Source organism: Antechinus flavipes, chromosome 3, assembly GCF_016432865.1.
Source record: "Antechinus flavipes isolate AdamAnt ecotype Samford, QLD, Australia chromosome 3, AdamAnt_v2, whole genome shotgun sequence".
Lineage (NCBI taxonomy): Eukaryota > Metazoa > Chordata > Mammalia > Dasyuromorphia > Dasyuridae > Antechinus > Antechinus flavipes.
This window is the reverse complement of record NC_067400.1, coordinates 581,381,686-581,402,837: the sequence shown is the minus strand read 5'-3', so window position 1 is coordinate 581,402,837 and position 21,152 is coordinate 581,381,686.

The window sequence follows — 21,152 nt, the reverse complement described above, 5'->3', positions numbered from 1 at the left end:
AAAGAATCTAGTAACCTATTATGCTATTCTTATGAAAACATGTAAGCCAGACAATAATGCAATCAGGTAGACTAGACAATAATTCAACTTGTTCTATGGTTGGGAGTAGTAGCAGTTTCTTTTTTTGGTTTTTTGTTTGTTGCTGAGATAATTGGGGTTAAGTGACTTGCAAGGGTCACACAGCCAGGAAGCGTTAAATGTCTGAGATTAGATTTGAATTCAGGTACTCCGGACTTCAGGGCTGGGTCTCTAACCACTGCACCAACTAACAGCCCCAGTAATCTAATTGTTAATGACAAAATGCAAACTAGGAAAGAAGTCTTCACTTGGAATGCCCCAAGGGTCTGCCCTACCATTTAACATTTTTGTCAGGCTTGGATTAAGGAAATTGAACTAGATCATCTCTTTTTTGTTTGTTTGTTCGTTTTGGGGGTTTGGGGTTTTTTTGTTTGTTTGCTTGTTTTTAACAATTTCAGCACAATTTCTTTTTTTTTTTCTTTTTTTTAATAGCTTTTTATTTACAAGTTATATGCATGGGTAATTTTACAGCACTGACAATTGCTAAACCTTTTGTTCCAATTTTTCCCCTCTTTTCCCCCCATCCCCTCCCCGCCATGGCAGGTTGACCAATACATGTTAAATAAGTTAAAATATAAATTAAATACAATATAAGTATACATGTCCATACAGTTATTTTGCTGTACAAAAAGAATCAGACTTTGAAATAGTGTACAATTAGCCTGTGAAGGAAATGCAAAATGCAGGAGGACAAAAATAGAGGGATTGGGAATTCTTTGTAATGGTTCTTAGTCATCTCCCAGAGTTCTTTCGCTGAGTGTAGCTGGTTCAGTTCATGACTGCTCCATTGGAACTGATTTGGTTCATCTCATTGTTGAAAATGGCCAGGTCCATCAGAATTGATCATCATATAGTATTGTTGTTGAAGTATATAATGATCTCCTGGTCCTGCTCATTTCACTCAGCATCAGTTCGTGTAAGTCTCTCCAGGCCTTTCTGGAATCCTCCTATTGGTCATTTCTTACCAAACAATAATATTCCATAACATTCATATACCACAATTTATTCAGCCATTCTCCAATTGATGGGCATCCACTCAGTTTCCAGTTTCTGGCCACTACAAAGAGGGCTGCCACAAACGTTCATGCACATACAGTTCTCTTCTTAAAGATTTCTTTGGGATATAAGCCCGAACTAGATCATCTCTAAAGGCCCTTCTAGCTCTGACATTTTATGTTCTAGGTCCTTCCCAACTCTGCCACCCTGTGGGCGAAGGTCCTCCCACCTTTGATCTTCTGTGTTCTAAAGGTTCCAAACATCTTTCTTAACTGCTAAATCCACTAGCCTTTTCTCAGTCTGCCTCTCAACATAGTTGGATGCTGTCAATCACTCTCCTTCTTGTCTTCTCTGATACTGCCCTCTCCTGGCTCCCTGCCCCCTACTACTCTTTCTCAGTCTCTTTTGCTGGATTGTCATCTATATCCCAAACCTGAGAGTTTGAGTCCCTCGAGGTTCTAGCCTGAACCCTCTTCTCTTCTTACGTTAGTGTAATTATCAGCTCCCATTGATTCATTGATCATCTCTACACAAATGATTAAAAATTGGCAAGCTCTTTCAGCGTGTTTCCTCATTTGTAAAATAGGAACACTAATAACACTTGCCTCCCACAGGGTTATTGTGAGGACCAAATGAAGGCGTACACATTTGTATATAAACACACACACATATGTATGTATATACGTATATATAGGACATAGAAAGTCTTTACAAAATTTAAAGTTTTATATACATGTTAGGGATAAGGACTGGACTTATGATTCCTTTGATCTGGGGAAATCCCAGTTGAGGACATTTCCTCTTCCAATACAGATCTGCACCTTTTCTGTAATTTTTAGAGCGACTTAGGTAGGAAACTGAGAATTTAAGTCATTTGCCTGGGGTCAGAGTTAAGATGTGCTAGTCAGAATTTGAACTCAGATCTTCTTGCCTTCAAGGACAGCTCCTTATTCACCAAATCTCTTTATGTGATTTACTATCCTTATTATTACTTATTATGTTAATTCTAGATAATGATGATGTTATTTCTATTTGTTATTTTTTATGCTTATTTTTAACATAATTTATTATGTTAATTCTAGATAATTCTCCTGAATTCTATCCAGGATCACGTTGCCAGGACAGCTCTCCCCCTGGATGCCCCAGAGGAATCTTAAACACATTCCCAAAACAGAACTCATCTTTTCTCCTAAATCTATCCCTCTAAACTCCCTAACATCTCCTTTATCCTTTCTCCAAAAACCCAGAAATCTAACCTCCATCACCCCAGCTTTTCCCTTTTCCCTCACTGTCCCTATCCAATCATTTGTTGATTGCACTGCCTTGACATCTCTCATATCTCCTTCTTTCCACTCCTACAGTTTCAGCCCTTTCTTATGTACTATATTAATACTTGTCCAATTGGTTTTCTTGCTTCTGGTTTCTCTTTTCTCTGAATCATTCCCCACAGGACTGCCCCAAGAACCTTCCTAAGGCAATATTGTCTGACCAAGCCATGCCTCTGCTCAAAGGCAGACTCCCAGTTGCCTCTGGGATGAGACACAACATCCTCAGCCTAGTGTACAAGAACTTTCATAATCAGGATCCAATTTGTCTCTCCAACCTCCTTTTACATGATTTCCCTTTAATGAACTAGACTCTGCAGCCTAACTGAACTACTTACTGTTTCCCAAACCTCCCTCTCCCATGCATTTGTACAAGCCATTCCTCATGCTGGGGATTCACTCTCTCTTCATCACAGCTGCTCATAACTCTTTTATCTTTTTTAAATCCCTCATTTATCAAAAAAAAATTCAATTAACAAGCATTCATGTTTTCTCTCTTCCATCTCCTCTCCCATCCTGGATGGGTGGGAGGAACAAATCTTATAGCAAATACTCAGTCAAGCAAAATAAATTTCGGCATTGGCCGTGGCCAAAAATATATGTCTGCCTCTGTCTCTCGAGCCTGTCACCTCTTGGTCAGGAGATGGGGAGCAGGCTTCTTCATCAGTCCCTTAGAATTGGGATTGGTTACTGTGATGATCAGAGTCCTTATACCTTTCAAAGTTATTTGTCTTTTCAATATTGCTCATATTATCTAAATTGTGCTCCTGGCAGAACCCTTTATTTTAAAACCCAGCTCAGGTTTCACCTCTTCTGTGAAAATCTTTCCTGATCTGATCAGTTCCTAGTATTCTCTCCCTTCCCAAATGACTTAGTTTTTGTTTATCTGTGTAAGACCCAACAGAAATAAGATCCTTGAGCTCTGGGGCTGTTTCTCTTTGTCTCTGTGACCCCAGCATCCAGCATAGGGCACTTGATGAATGGTTGTTGAGCTGGGCACTGAGTTCTTAACTACCAGTTCAAATCTCTGAAGATTCCAACAATCCTGACCTCAGGGGGCAGAGGGTGGGGATTCCTTCAAATGGCCAGGAGAGCAGGTTCTGTCTTTAAGTATAAAGCATCGCCCCTTAGCAGCAACTTGCTGTATCCCACCCCCCCTCCCCAGCTCCCGAGGACAAAAGCTCAGAAATTCCCTCATCTAAGAATAAAACATTTCACCTTATTATTCCCCTGGGACAATTACGGAGTGTTTGGGGGGGTTGTGTGGCTTATTACTCTCCATCATTCCACAACTCCCGCATAACTTGAGGTTGCCATGGTAACTTATTCCACAGGGGGAACTGATATTGTTCCTAGATCCACGTGGGAATCAGCAAGTGTTCCTTAGAGAAACTCAAAGCCCCATGGGGGTTGGGAATGAGACTCCTGAGGACCCCACTTTCAGATCCCTATAATTCTCTTCCCCCTCCCAAGAAAAAATCCTTATGCCTTCAGTGTGGTGATAGGAAAAATACGAATGTGGAGTTAGAACAATCTAGTTCTAATCCTGGCTCTGCCACTTGTTATCTGGGTAGCCATGGACAAGATATTTCAATTGTGGTGGGATGGGGGAAGGGCAAAGTATATTCCTTTATGCAATGAAGTAGGAATTGGAGATGGGGAAAAATATAAGAGCTAAATATGGATTTGTGTGTCATCTACATAGCAGTGACCATTGAGCTACGTGGGGAGGTAGATGGGAATTCTGTCCTCCCCTCTAAAATATACTCCTTTAAAGAGCTGAACTTTGGTATAATGGGGAAGCCTACATTTAGGGTTAAAACAATGTTTTAAGAAAGAAACAATGGCTAAAAATGTTACATTACATGAGAATGAGGACTGAACCTTCTTCTTTGGGTTTTATGATTAGGAAGTTCAATATGGTTTTAATGGAATAGTGGGAATAAAAGCTTGCAGGATCAAGAAGTGGAAACTGAGAAAATGAAAGCAGCAAGGATAAGTTACTATTTTTTTAAATAAATGTTTTATTGGTGATTAAGAAAAACACTGTTACAATTTTCTGGTTATTCTTCCTATTGATGGAACCTTCCCTTTCAATTCAGCAAAATATATATATCCACTCCTGATTCTCCAAATTTTCCCACTATTTCCCCAGCAGAATTTATCACTCTGAAGATATCCCTAACCAAGCAAATCTTTCTCCCCCAGAGTAGAGGTATCAAACCATGGGCAGTGGTCAATAAAACTCCCATAAAGGTGTAGATGAACCAGTGTTGTTCAAATACAACACAGAGAATATTATTTTTGTGGCTTTCTAAGCTGATATGAACCCCACAGGGATCTATTTCTATTTGGCTTGGACATCATCGTCCTACAGTGCGCCTCTATCTCAGAAGCTAGCTCACATTGGAAAAATGCCTCCATTTTTAGCCTCCTCCTCCCACTGGTGCTTCCCCAGAACCTCTGCTAGAGAAATACCTGAAGCAGTGATGTTCACTCCTTTTTTAGCTTTAATGTTTAGTTTAATGAACCTCTAAACTTTACCTTTTCTCTAAGGGCGGGACTTTCCCTCAGCACTTTTATTGGGTTATTTTTTTTTTGGTCATCCTTTTCCATTAGTATGTAAGCTCCTTGAAGACAGGAACCGTCTTTTGCTTGCATTGGTATCCCCAGCCTTCAATATTGTACATGCTTGGGAATCACTTCCTTCCTCTCAAAACAGGCTCTGTCTGACAATGCATGTGTCATAGAGACTCTGCTGAAAGGAGTTGTGCTTCATTGTTAGTCATTTAGTCTTCATTGATCAAAGTTCTGATGTCTTTCACTGTTATTTTCTTTTACATTATTAAGATTTTCAGGAAAATTTTATGGCATGTGTTCATACAATTGTCTTGTATGAACACACAGTCAACCTGCATTTATTAAGTGTATTAGACATCATCCTAAATGTTGGGGATACAATAAAGGGGCAAAAGAGTTCACAGTCTTCCCATATTTCTCCGAATGTTTTATATTTTTCTTTTCTTAATGATGTAACATTTCATCGCATTCATATATTAACACTTTTTTTTCAGCCATTCATCTATGGTCACTCACTTTGTTTCTTGTTCCTACTTCCACAAAAAAATGGTAAAGTTGTGAAGAACTATTTTTTTCTCTAAATTCTTAATATGTTTATACACACATACATACACACACACACACACATACACACACACACACACACACACACACACACACACACACACACACACACACCAGTCAGTCAGTTCTATCTGACTTTATGGGGTTTTCTTTGCAGAGATGCTGGAGTAGTTTGCCGTTTTCTTCTCCAGTTCATTTGACAGATTTAGAAACTGAGGCAAATCAGGTTAAGTGACTTGCCCAGGATTACATAGCTCCCAAAAGTCTGAGGTTAAATTTGAACTCAGGAAGATGAGCCTTCCTGACGCCAGGCCTGGCTCTCTGTGCACCATGGTACCCACCTAGTGTCCCTATATATTTACACATATGTATACATACATAAATTCATATATTATATACTTACTCCCACAAAATTGCTGCTGTAGTGTTTTTATATATGGGCCATTTCCCTCATCTTTACCTTCTTTGAGATCTGTGCCTATCAAAGGGTACAGTTCAGTGACTTTTCTAGTAAAACTGCCAATTGATTAACTATTCTGAATTAATTCCAACTGATCAACTCATAGCTTTTCTAAGTGAGACATTGCTGTGTTTGTCTTTCCAGAATTCTTTAATATTAATGATTTTTGTGTTTAATCCCCACTGCCAAACTGGTGAATATGAGGTAAGACTTTGTTAGTAGAAATTTTGATCACATGATGGTATACCTAGAGATTCTACTAAAAAGCTATTAGAAATAATTCATAATTTTAGCAAAGTAGCTGGCTACAAAATAAATCCCCATAAATCCTCAGCATTTTTATACATCACCAACAAAACCCAACAGCAAGAGATACAAAGAGAAATTCCATTCAGAATAACTGTTGATAGCATAAAATATTTGGGAATCTATCTACCAAAGGAAAGTCAGGAATTATATGAGCAAAATTATAAAAAAGTCTCCACACAAATAAAGTCAGACTTAAATAATTGGAAAAATATTAAGTGCTCTTGGATCGGCCGAGCGAACATAATAAAGATGACAATACTCCCTAAACTAATCTATTTATTTAGTGCTATACCAATCAGACTTCCAAGAAAATATTTTAATGATGTAGGAAAAATAACAACAAAATTCATGTGGAACAATAAAAAGTCGAGAATCTCAAGGGAATTAATGAAAAAAAAAATCAAATGAAGGTGGCCTAGCTGTACCTGATCTAAAATTATATTATAAAGCAGCAGTCACCAAAACCATTTGGTATTGGCTAAGAAATAGATTAGTTGATCAGTGGAAAAGGTTAGGTTCACAAGACAGAATAGTCAACTATAGCAATCTAGTGTTTGACAAACCCAAAGCCCCTAACTTCTGGGAAAAGAATTCATTATTTGATAAAAACTGCTGGGATAATTGGAAATTAGTATGGCAGAAATTAGGCATGGACCCACACTTAACACCATATACCAAGATAAGATCAAAATGGGTCCATGACCTAGGCATAAAGAACGAGATTATAAATAAATTAGAGGAACATAGTATAGTTTATCTCTCAGACTTGGGGAGGAGAAAGAAATTTGTGACCAAAGATGAACTAGAGACCATTACTGATCACAGAATAGAAAATTTTGATTACATCAAATTAAAAAGCCTTTGTACAAACAAAACTAATGCAAACAAGATTAGAAGGGAAGCAACAAACTGGGAAAACATCTTCACAGTTAAAGGTTCTGATAAAGGCCTCATTTCCAAAATATATAGAGAACTGACTCAAATTTATAAGAAATCAAGCCATTCTCCAATTGATAAATGGTCAAAGGATATGAACAGACAATTTTCAGAGGATGAAATTGAAACTATTACCACTCATATGAAAGTGTTCCAAATCACTATTGATCAGAGAAATGCAAATTAAAACAACTCTGAGATACCACTACACACCTGTCAGATTGGCTAAGATGACAGGAAAAAATAATGATGAATGTTGGAGGGGATGCAGGAAAACTGGGACACTGATGCATTGTTGGTGGAGTTGTGAATGAATCCAACCATTCTGGAGAGCAATCTGGAATTATGCCCAAAAAATTATCAAATTGTGCATACCCTTTGATCCAGCAGTGTTTCTATTGGGCTTATACCCCAAAGAGATACTAAAAAAGGGAAAGGGACCTGTATGTGCCAAAATGTTTGTAGCAGCCCTATTTGTAGTGGCTAGAAACTGGAAAATGAATGGATATCCGCCCATCAATTGGAGAATGGCTGGGTAAATTGTGGTATATGAATGTTATGGAATATTATTGTTCTGTAAGAAATGACCAACAGGATGAATACAGAGAGGACTGGCGAGACTTACATGAACTGATGCTAAGTGAAATGAGCAGAACCAGGAGATCATTATACACTTCGACAACGATATTGTATGAGGACATATTTTGATGGAAGTGGATTTCTTTGACAAAGAGACCTAACTGAGTTTCAATTGATAAATGACGGACAAAAGCAGCTACACCCAAAGAAAGAACACTGGGAAACGAATGTGAACTATCTGCATTTTTGTTTTTCTTCCCGGTTATTTATACCTTCTGAATCCAATTCTCCCTATGCAACAAGAGAACTGTTCGGTTCTGCAAACATATATTGTATCTAGGATATACTACAACATATCCAACATATAAAGGACTGCTTGCCATCTAGGGGAGGGGGTGGAGGGAGGGAGGGGGGAAAAAATCGGAACAGAAATGAGTGCAAGGGATAATGTTGTAAAAAAAAAAATTACCCTGGTATGGATTCTGTCAATATAAAGTAATTATTAAATAAAAATTAAAAAAAAAGAAATTTTGATCACTTTTCATATGGTTGTTGAGTCTGCATTTCTTTGGAAAACTGTTGATATCCTTTGACAACCTATCCATTGAGGGAGAGGCCTTGTTTTTATATATTCATTTCAATCAATGCTTGGAATATTAGACCTTTAGCAAAGTTGTTATTTTTTTGGCAAACATTTTTCCCCCAATCAACAGCTTCTTTTTTATTCTTGGAGGATTAATTTTATGTGTACAAAATCTTTTTAATTTTATGCAATCAGGAGTCTATTTTACCTTTTATTTTTTTACCTCTATCCTTTATTTACTTAAGAATTCTTCCTGGGCCTTGAAAGGTACTCCCTTCTATCTTCCTCTAATTTTTTTATGTTTCATATTCTATGAGAGCTTATGATGATGCAGGAAGTTAGTCTAAACCTAATTCCAAGCTACATTATCTTTTCCCCAGCAGTTCTTATGAATAAAGGGGATCTTATATTTTTATTTTATTCAAAATTAGGCTACTCTATCTGTTGCTTTTGGATCTTGCTTGCTTAGTGTATTCTGTTACTCAGCTTTTCTATTTTTTAAATCAAAGCCAAATAATTTCAGTAATTATTGATTTATACTACAGTTTGAGATCTGGTAGTATTACATCCTCTAAATTCTTTTATTTCTGTCTTTTCTCCATTAAGATTCTTGATCTTCAACTCTGATAGACATGGCTCTTTTCAACGTGAGGCAATTCATGTCAATTCCAATAGACCTGTGATAGAGCCATCTGCATCCAGAGGGAGGACTATTGCAATTGAATGTGGATTACTGCATAGTATTTTCACCTTTTTTGTGTTTGATTGCTTTTTGTTTTCTTTTTTTTCCCTTTTTGATCTGATTTTTCTTGTGCAGCATGATAAATGTAGAAATATATATAGAAGAATTGCACATGTTTAACATATATTGGATTATATGTCTAGGGAAGGGAATGGAGGAAAGGAGGGAGAAAAATTTGGAACACAAGGTTTTGCAAGGGTAAATGTTGAAAACTATCTTTGTATGTATTTTGAAAATAAAAAAAAAACCACTATTTAAAAAAGATTCTTGATCTTGTGTTTGTGTTTCCCTAGGTAAATTCTGTTTCATCTAGTCCTAATCATGGTTGATTGACGTCACTAAATCTGTAAATTAAATTAGCATAACTTTATCATGTTAGTGTAACCGAACCACAAGTAATTCTTTTTTTTCTCCCTTGAGGCAATTGGGGTTAAGTGACTTGCCCAGGGTCACACAGTTAGGACATATTAATGATGAATGTTGGAGGGGATGCAGGAAAACTGGGACACTGATGCATTGTTGGTGGAGTTGTGAATGAATCCAACCATTCTGGAGAGCAATCTGGAATTATGCCCAAAAAATTATCAAATTGTGCATACCCTTTGATCCAGCAGTGTTTCTATTGGGCTTATACCCCAAAGAGATACTAAAAAAGGGAAAGGGACCTGTATGTGCCAAAATGTTTGTAGCAGCCCTATTTGTAGTGGCTAGAAACTGGAAAATGAATGGATGCCCATCCATTGGAGAATGGCTGGGTAAATTGTGGTATATGAATGTTATGGAATATTATTGTTCTGTAAGAAATGACCAACAGGATGAATACAGAGAGGACTGGCGAGACTTACATGAACTGATGCTAAGTGAGATGAGCAGAACCAGGAGATCATTATACACTTCGGCAACGATATTGTATGAGGACATATTTTGATGGAAGTGGATTTCTTTGACAAAGAGACCTAACTGAGTTTCAATTGATAAATGACGGACAAAAGCAGCTACACCCAAAGAAAGAACACTGGGAAACGAATGTGAACTATCTGCATTTTTGTTTTTCTTCCCGGGTTATTTATACCTTCTGAATCCAATTCTCCCTATGCAACAAGAGAACTGTTCGGTTCTGCAAACATATATTGTATCTAGGATATACTACAACATATCCAACATATAAAGGACTGCTTGCCATCTAGGGGAGGAGGTGGAGGGAGGGAGGGGGGAAAAAATCGGAACAGAAATGAGTGCAAGGGATAATGTTGTAAAAAAAAAAATTACCCTGGTATGGATTCTGTCAATATAAAGTAATTATTAAATAAAAATTAAAAAAAAAAGAAATTTTGATCACTTTTCATATGGTTGTTGAGTCTGCATTTCTTTGGAAAACTGTTGATATCCTTTGACAACCTATCCATTGAGGGAGAGGCCTTGTTTTTATATATTCATTTCAATCAATGCTTGGAATATTAGACCTTTAGCAAAGTTGTTATTTTTTTGGCAAACATTTTTCCCCCAATCAACAGCTTCTTTTTTATTCTTGGAGGATTAATTTTATGTGTACAAAATCTTTTTAATTTTATGCAATCAGGAGTCTATTTTACCTTTTATTTTTTTACCTCTATCCTTTATTTACTTAAGAATTCTTCCTGGGCCTTGAAAGGTACTCCCTTCTATCTTCCTCTAATTTTTTTATGTTTCATATTCTATGAGAGCTTATGATGATGCAGGAAGTTAGTCTAAACCTAATTCCAAGCTACATTATCTTTTCCCCAGCAGTTCTTATGAATAAAGGGGATCTTATATTTTTATTTTATTCAAAATTAGGCTACTCTATCTGTTGCTTTTGGATCTTGCTTGCTTAGTGTATTCTGTTACTCAGCTTTTCTATTTTTTAAATCAAAGCCAAATAATTTCAGTAATTATTGATTTATACTACAGTTTGAGATCTGGTAGTATTACATCCTCTAAATTCTTTTATTTCTGTCTTTTCTCCATTAAGATTCTTGATCTTCAACTCTGATAGACATGGCTCTTTTCAACGTGAGGCAATTCATGTCAATTCCAATAGACCTGTGATAGAGCCATCTGCATCCAGAGGGAGGACTATTGCAATTGAATGTGGATTACTGCATAGTATTTTCACCTTTTTTGTGTTTGATTGCTTTTTGTTTTCTTTTTTTTTCCCTTTTTGATCTGATTTTTCTTGTGCAGCATGATAAATGTAGAAATATATATAGAAGAATTGCACATGTTTAACATATATTGGATTATATGTCTAGGGAAGGGAATGGAGGAAAGGAGGGAGAAAAATTTGGAACACAAGGTTTTGCAAGGGTAAATGTTGAAAACTATCTTTGTATGTATTTTGAAAATAAAAAAAAAACCACTATTTAAAAAAGATTCTTGATCTTGTGTTTGTGTTTCCCTAGGTAAATTCTGTTTCATCTAGTCCTAATCATGGTTGATTGACGTCACTAAATCTGTAAATTAAATTAGCATAACTTTATCATGTTAGTGTAACCGAACCACAAGTAATTCTTTTTTTTCTCCCTTGAGGCAATTGGGGTTAAGTGACTTGCCCAGGGTCACACAGTTAGGACATATTAACTGAGGTCATATTTGAACTCAGGTCCTCCTGACTTCAGGGCTGGTGTGTAGTGAGCTTTTTCTTCTCAAAACGCAGCCAGGTGATAAAAGTTCAGATCTTTTATTATCCCAATATAGCCCGGTTAGCTTAGAGGCCTATCTCTCTGCTTGGTTCCAAGAGCTCTCTCCGAATGTCACCAAATCCAAAGGTCTGGTCCTTCAGCCTCTGCCTCTGCTTTCTTCAGCCTCCAGCCAGCTCCAACTCTTCATGTCATTCCGCTGAAATCTCGACTTGTAGTGTCTTCACTCTCAAGAACTTCTTCGACTGGCCCATTGGCCTATTTATGCTCCTTCCAGAGAGAGGGATTATGGGTTTTCTCCCATAGTGCTCTTTGGCCCAAAGAGCTTGAAGGGAGGTATGAACTCATTGAACTCCAATGAGTAAAAGTGTGAACACAAGCCTTGTATTAATTAGTTCTACTTAGTACCTTGTTTCAGGTTCTGCCCAAAACATCTTCTTGTAACAGTTAATAAGGATTCTAACATCTCCCCCTTTCTTTTGTTTTAAAACATAGGGGGTTTCTGAGGGGGTACACATAAATCCACCAATATGGGCCAGAACTTTGTAACAGATATACATGGTATACATAAATCCATCAATATGGGAGGCATTATACATAATTTACAAAAGCACACAGCAATATAACACAGGCTAGTGGTAATGTAACAAATAACATGAATCAACATGAACATTTAACTACTGCAAAAGTCTCATCAACAATCTTTCATCTCAAGAAATCCAATGATTCTTGCAATTGCTTAAAATACATAAGCACATAGTAATATAACACAGGCTAGTAGTAATGTAACAACATAAATCGACCTGAAAATTTACAAATGTCCATAAGTCCCAGAAATAGTCCGTAAGGAATCCATTGTCCATTAGTTCATGCGCCAGGAATCTAATAATTCCTGTAAGCTCTGAAGTACTGCAAAAAGTCTCATCAACAATTTTTCATCTCAGGGAATCCAGTGATTCTTGCTGGTTTTTCAGGAACTGAAAGCTGAAGATTTTAAAGTTCTTTTGACAGTCTCATTGTTAGCCATCTGATTCCTTTTCCACCTGTGGAAATATAAGCAGATCCTCTTCCCCAAGCAGTTAACCTATCTAATTCTCTTCTATTTACCACTTTTGGGATTTCTCCTCATCATCTGGTAATTACATTGAAGCTGTTTGCATTGGATATTGTCTTGTTGTCTTAAAAGGCCTGTATTCTTCCCAACTGTAATCCTGATTGCTTTTCTTTTGGTTGATGACATCAGAGTTCTGAATTTCTAAAGTCTCTCTGGGTGTAACCTCAGCTGCTATCATGCCCCACCGGTCCTTTGATTGATACTTTGGAGCTGGGCCTTGCTTCTCCTTCCTCTGGGTCAATATACATTTAGAGGCCCAATGAAAGCCTCGGTTACATTTTGGACATGGGGTTTTGGGTTTTCTCTCACCCTGTCTTCTCACTCTATCTCCATTTCTACATTGGGCTCTCAAATGTCCAATTTTTCCACAATGAAAACATCGACGAGTTTCTCTAGAATTCCTCTGCCAAGAAGGACCTTGTCTTTCCATGTTCATCATAGTCTGGGCATAATAAGCATTTGTGCCCACTGTGGCACAGCGTCTAATGATCTCCTCTAAAGAAGCATTTTTGTCTAGCCCCCATATAATTCTCTTGCAAACCTCATTGGCATTTTCCTTAGCCAAATGTCTAGTCATTATTTCTGTGGCAGCATTATCTCCAATGGTTCTTATTACAGCTGTTTGTAAACGTCCCACAAAATCTGCAAAAGGTTCATTGGGACCTTGCTCTATTTTTGTGAAAGCATTATTTCCATCTTTCTGTCCAGGGAGAGAATTCCAAGCTTTTATTGCAGCCTTAGAAATTTGCTCATACACTGTTATGGGATAATAAATCTGTTCTGAACTCTCTGCATACTGACCTTCACCAGCTAGTTGGTCAAAAGCAACTTGTACAATAGCTCCTGTTTGCCTATTGCATTGGGCTTGAATCCTACATAATTCATGAAACTCCGAAAGCCACAATAAATTTTGTCCCGGTTCTAGACAAGTTTTCACTATGGATTTCTAGTCATTCGGGGTTAGGATTTCATAAGACAAATTATCCAGTAACATCTTCACATAAGATGATGTAGCCCCATAAAGAGTGCAACCCTTTTTCAAATCTTTAATTTTTCCCAAATTAAAAGGAGTGTATTTTCTCTCTTTTTGACCTGAAGAGTCAATCCTTTCAATCACAGGATATGCGTTTATAAAATCAGACATATCTTCTCCTTCATAAATTCTGCTTTACAGGAGAAGTTGACTCTGGTGCTCTATCCACTGCACCACATAGCTGCCCCTATTTCTTAAATTTTTACTTTGTTGATCATGAAACTATCTTGGGTTCTGAAAAGTGGGCTTTCACTTATTTTGCCCTGAATCAAGATACCATAATATCTCAAGAGCTATTCCCTCCCCCTTGTAGCTTCTCTATGTTTTCTTTCCATGAGAAACTAAACTCCTAGAGAGCAAAAAAAGTCTTACTTTCTTCCATTTCTATCCCTAGTATTTAGTTTAGTTCCTATCATGGTAAGAAATTAATAATGTTTTATCATTCATTCATGTCCTTGTAATTTTTCTTATTTCCTCATATTTATTATTTTCCTTGTGGCACAATAATATTCCATTACATTTATGTTCAATAATCTATTTAACCATTTACTAATTAATGGACGTCAACTTTGTTCCTGGTCTTTGCTTCTGCAAAATACTACTAAGAATACTTTGGTATATATAGGATCATTGTTTTTGATCTTGACCTCCATGGTGCCTAACACTAAGTTCTCAAGGTCAGGAGCTATGACCATTTAAGTCACTTGCTGGATTTTATTTTTATTTAATTCCAAATCATTTCCCAGAATTATTGGACCAATACACAGTTCTAACAATAGCACCCTGTCTTTTACATTATTAATATTATCCAATATTTACCATTTCCCTATTTCTTTTAACCTTGCCAATTTGCTGAGTGTGGCAAAAAAAATTCTGGGCTGTTTTAACTTTCATTTATCTTACTTTTAGAAATTTGGAGCAATTTTTCATAATTATTTGTTGACAGTTCTTGGAAAACTTCAAATTCTTTGATCATTTATATAATGAAGAATTGTTCTTGGTCTTAAAACACTTTGATCAAATTCCTTGTATATCATCAACATCAGACCATTATCAGAGATAGTTTATACAAAATGTTTTTTCCTGCTCTACTCAGTCTAGCTTAATTTTGATAGTACAAAATATTTTTAATTTCTGGTAATCAAATTTTATTTTAACTTTTTTTCCCCCCTATCCAGAATTGTGAGAAGTATTCCCTTTTTTTTCTGGTTTTAAAAAAATACTATTATCTTTTATATTTCAGGTAGAGTATCCATCTGGATAATTTTGTGCTCTATGTCGTAAAATGCTGATATAAACTTGCTTTTAACAAAACTGATTTCTAATTTTCCTAGGAGATCTTATTGAATATGTAGTCCTAAGTGACTTATGTTTTGGGTTTACCAGATACTGGGCTAATGAAACTATTTTTGATTCTTGTTTAATAAGGCTGACCTACTCCATTTCTCTGAAGCTATTTAAAATAGTATTTATGTAAATCCATAACATGTCTTGGTAGTTTGACCCACAGCTATGAATTTTGAGGTTATTTTTAATTGAATTTCTTTTTCTATCTCCTCTTGATGTTTTTTTTAATAGCATGAAGCTTTTTCCCCCTACTTAATTGTATTTTTTTCCCAAATGCATTTGCTTTTATAAGATTTTGATTTTTTTTTCTCCTTTCCTCTCTCCCTTCCCCCCCTCCAAAGTGGCAATCAATCTGATATAGATTGTACATGTTGGACATGTACATGTACAATTAAATATATTTAGTCATGCTGTGAAAAAAGAATCAGAACAAAAAGGAAAACCACAAGAAAAAAAATGGAAATAGTATGCTTCGATCTGAATTCAGACTCCACAGTTCTTTCTCTGGATGTGAATAGCACTCTCCATCATGAGTCTTTTGGAATTGTCTTGGATCACTGTATTGCTTACAGTAGCTAAGTCTCTCGTAGTTGATCATAGCACAATGTTGCAGCTACTGGGTACATTCATTGTTCTCCTGGTTCTGCTCACTTTATTCAGCTTCAGTTCATAAAAGTCTTTCCAGGTTCTCCTGAAATCATCCTGTTCAACATTTCTTATAGAATTGTAGTATTCCATTGTATTCATATACCACAACTTGTTTAGCCATTCCTCAATTAATAGGCAACCCCTCACTTTTCAATTCTTTGCCACCACAAAAAGAGCTGAACAGCATGACTGACGTTTGATGATTTTTGTAGTTAGACTAGTCTTTCCAAAAATTAACAGGATAAAGGGGAAAATGAATCCCAGTTCCTTTTCTTATTAACTATATGACCTCCTTTCAGAGGCTCAATTTCTTCATTTGTAAAATGGGTATACCACTTCACTCTTTCCATTATACCACTCCATCCATTATTGGATGTAAGAGAAGGGATGTGGGAGTTACTTAGTAGGACTGATTTCATTCTTTATCTCCTCAGGGTTTATCATAGTGCACTTAGCAGACACAATGTTTGTTGAAATTATATTTAGATGTTCTATCGCTAAAACTCCTGCATGCCCAAACTTTTCTAGACTTAAATCCTCCATTTCTATCTTTTAATGGTAAGAGATCATGGGTTCAAATCTCACTTCTACTTACTACTTGAGTGACATTCAATTGATTATTTTACCTCCTTGGGCCAGGCAGCAATGGGGCTGTGCTAGCTCTATACCATGCTTTCCATGTCTAGATTCAATGAATTAAAGTGTTCTTTCAACATCTCTGAACCTTTACCTCCTAGGTCTAATCTGTCACCAAGACAAAAGGCTTTAGTTTTGGGTGTGCCTGTGACTCCTTGAGCATACTGGTGAAGTCTTCTCAAAAAACAACTATATAATTAATAAAATACATAGGAAAACAAAGGAATTAAAACAAAAGGAACAATTTTATCAAAATAATTATTAAAATATTTTAAAAACAAATTCATGGACTTCAGATTAAGGATAATTGCAAGCATGTCTCTCTAGGATCATCCCTTCATTTCTATTCCCAATGAGACCTCCATAATGTTTGTAAATTGAGAGGCAAATTTCAATATAAGAGAAAAATCTCCCTAATGAGAGTTGCTGCAAGTAAAATGAATGAATTCATTCAGGAAGTGATGGGGTCCAATTCAACAAATAAAAAAAAAATTCATTAAGTACATACTATGACCAAGACATTGTGGATACAAAAAAAACAAACTTGACAAATTTATCTTTTATCTTCCAGATTTATCTTCCAGCAGATGATGAACCTGTCAAAAATGTTAGAAATCTTCCTAAAACACAAGTCTGATCACTCCAACCTTCTCCCCCCTCCCTCAATAAACTCCAGTAGCTATAATCTTCAGAATCAAATCTAAAATTCTCCATTTGACATTGAGAAGTCTTCACAGCCTGCCTCCTCCTCTATTTCCTGTCTTTGTACACTTTGCTCCCCTCCATTCACACTTTTTAGATCCAACAAATCTCATCCACTCAAGAGGAAATGCTCTATGCCCTTGATGTCTCCAATGTCTGGGATGCTCTCCCTACCCAAATGAATTTTGGTTTTTCTGTCTTCCTTCAAGACTCAGCTCAAATCTCTCCTTCCTTGTTCCTTGCAAATATTAGAACCTTTCCCTCTGAAACTATCTTCTATTTCTTCTGTATACCTTACAGAAACCCAGGTATTAGAATCATATTAAAATAAGTCCCTTAAAACAGATTGTTTTTTAATTTTCTTTGTATCCTTGGTGCCCAGCACAGAACCTGGCACATACTATTGATTAATTGGAACCCAAGTATCTTTTAGGTAAATGCTATTCTCCCCTTTACTGTACTAATAATGAACATCATTACATCTGTAATCATCCTCTTCCCTCTTCTTCCCCATTCTTCCTGGCTTCTAGCAAGTTGCTGGTAAAATCCCAAACAAAAAGTCTTTCCAAGTGCCCCTTAATGCTCATAACTTATGAGATTATCTTCAATTTCTTGTCTGTATTTTTCTGCTTGTTGCCTCTTGCATTAGACCGAGTTTCTTGAGGGCAGGACCTAATTTTGCCTTTCTTTACCTCCTTAGTGCTAGTGTCTGACATATCACAGGTGATTAATAAATGTCTGTTGAATTGACGTTTGTGCTATGTCTCTATATCTCCAGCATTTAGCACAGTGCCTTACCCAGAGTAGGTGGGGTATAAATGTTTGTCAACTCAAATAAAAGACCTCCCAAAAACAGAAATAAAAAGGATTCCAATACCCCTTATCACTTCAAATCTGAATTCTACTTGGCTTTCAAAATAGCCCACCATCTGACTTCACCCTGCTGACCACCAGTCCCCAATTTACATCTCCTACTTTGCTGAAGGTGTCTCCGATTGTAAGATAAGAGTTTGAGGGAATCAAAATAACTGGGGAGGGACTAGACTTATGGTTTCAAAGGGCAAAAGTAGCTATAACAGGTGTGAGGTCAAGAGGCAAATAAATCCTTATAATTTACAGTTCATAAAAGCAATGGTACCTCTCCCAAATAGAATGAACTACCTCAAGGCACTGGGCTCATCTCACCAAAGGTTGGGTGACCACATGTCAAAGATATTCTAATTTGCTTTCAGATATTATAGGATTAAAAAAGATGGCATTAAGCAAAGCACTATTAAAAATACAAATTTGTAAAATATCTTACAGATACCTGGGTATCTGTAAGGTATACAGAAGAAATAGAAGATAGTTTCAGAGGGAAAGGTTCTAATATTTGCAGGGGACCAGGAAAGGAGAGATTTGAGCTGAGTCTTGAAGGAAAACAGAAAATCCAAAATTCATTTGGGTAGGGAGAGCATCCCAGACACTGGAGACAGCAAGGGCATAGAGCATTTCCTCTTGAGTGGATGAGATTTGTTGGATCTGAAGATTTGTAAAATAAAATATATATTTCCTTGCATGTATACCATCTCTGATTTGTTTTGATTGAATCCTTGCCTGTGATTACCTTACCACCACACATTCAGCAAGACAATGGTGAGGAGACCCATCACATCACCATCTCATGTAAAATATATGTATAGAGAGCCATTATCTCACATTGATAGGTAATTAGCCATAAATGCTCTGCTATCTAATTCAAGTACACCTTTTCAGAGTTTTACCCCTTTACAGCCAACAGTATTAATCAACTAGATAAGGATTTGTTTATCAGAAATTCAATAAATAAGCAAAGACATGTAACACAACGAGAGAAGCTAGTCCTAAACTCAAAAAGTTATCAAACTGTGCATCCCCTTTGATCCAGCAGTGTCTCTACCAGGCTTATATCCCAAAGAGATCCTAAAGGAGGGAAAGGGACCCCTATGTGCAAAAGTGTTTGTGACAGCCTTTTTTATAGTGGCAAGGAACTGGAAACTGAGTGGATGCCCATCAATTGGAGAATGGTTGAATAAATTGTGGTATATGATGTTATGAATATTACTGTTCTGTAAGAAATAATCAGCAGGAAGATTTCAGAGAGGCCTGGAGAGACTCACGTGAACTGATGCTAAGTGAAATGAGCAGAACCAGGAGATCATTGTACACGGCAACAACAAGATTATATGATGATCAATTCTGATGGACGTGGCTCTCTTCAGCAATGAGATGATTCAAACCAGTTCCACTTGTTCAAGGATGAAGAGAGCTGTTTATACCCAGAAAGAGGACTGTGGGAACCAAGTATGGACCACAACACAGCATTCTCACTCTTTTTGTTGTTTGCTTACATTTTGTTTTGCTTCTCTTTTTCTCTTGTGCAGCACAATAATTGTATAAATATATATACATATATTGGATTTAACATATATTTCTACCATGTTAAACATATATTGGACTATTTGCCATCCAGGGAAGGGTGTGGGGAAGGAAAGGGAAATTGGAACACAGGGTTTTGCAAGGATTAATGTTGAAGAATTGTCCACACATAGGTTTTGAAAAATAAAAAGTTTTAATAAAAAGAGGGACAGACAGACAGAGAGAAGCTACTCGATGAACAGGAAGACTTTCAAGCAAGGCCTTGGCTGAGATACTTCCCAGAGTTCCAATCTCCCCATCTACAGGGCGAGGAGACAAATTCCCATCTGCTGACAAAAATCACTGAGGGAGGGAGGGGGAAGAAGAGTTGTTGCCTAATGGAATGGATAATAATAAAGGGTCTTGGCTTTAAAGCCCCACTCTTAAGCGTGCATTCACATAAAACATACTCCAAAAGTAATACATGGTTTTCACTGGCCCAGCTCTCCCCACCTGCCCCAAGCTCTTATCTTCTCAGCTCTAGGGGGACTTTCTACATCTGTCCCCAAGGCATCCTGCATCCCATTTCTTGGGTATTTCCTCCTTTGAACCCAGAGACAGCCAGGTGGGACAGGGGTGAGCATTCTAGACTTGGCGGTCAGGATAACCTGAATTTGAATCCTGCTTCTTAGGCTTACTAGCTGATCCTGGCAGTCTACACTTGCCCATTTCCTTATTTTGAAAATCAAACTAGGTATCTGTAAAGAGCTTTGTGAACCTTAAAATGCTATGCATGCCCTATGATGATCATTTTAAAGTTTTAATTTACACCACCGGTACACTTGTACATTTTCAAACAGATGGCAGCACAGCATATAGAACCCCGAGCTTGGAATCAGGAGGGCCAGAGTTCAAATCTAGCCCTACTCCCTGCTGTGTGTTGGCCCCTTAACCGCCGCCTGCCTCAGTTTCCTCATCTGCTGAGATAGGGCTCATACAGACCTCCCTCCCATGTGTGATGTGAGCCTCAAATGAGGCCTTTGCTTGGCAGAGAGCTGGCACAAAGGAGGCACCACAGAGATGCTGCCCTTTTGCCTTCCTTCCCCCTTCCTCCCAGCCCCCAGAGGGCAGGCCCTGAATTCACCACTAGCTTTCAGGAACCTCGGAATCCAGCCCTGTAACTTATAGCACAGGATGCCCAGGGCAGGGCTTTAACTTTGTTCCAAGCCAGTGATGGACCCAATTCCAAGGTCAGGCCATCTTCTACTACCTCATGCTCTGTTCATCCTCCCATTCCACTCCCACCCCCTCATTTCTTTTTTTTTTTTTTTTTTTGGGGGGGGCAATCAGGATCATACAACCAGTCAGCGTCAAGTATCTGAAGGTGGATTTGAACTCAGGGCTTTCTTCCTCCCGAGCTGGTGCCCTATCCATCTAGCCATCCCATCGCCTCCACGTCAGAAAGTTCCTCCATGCTCTAAGTTTTA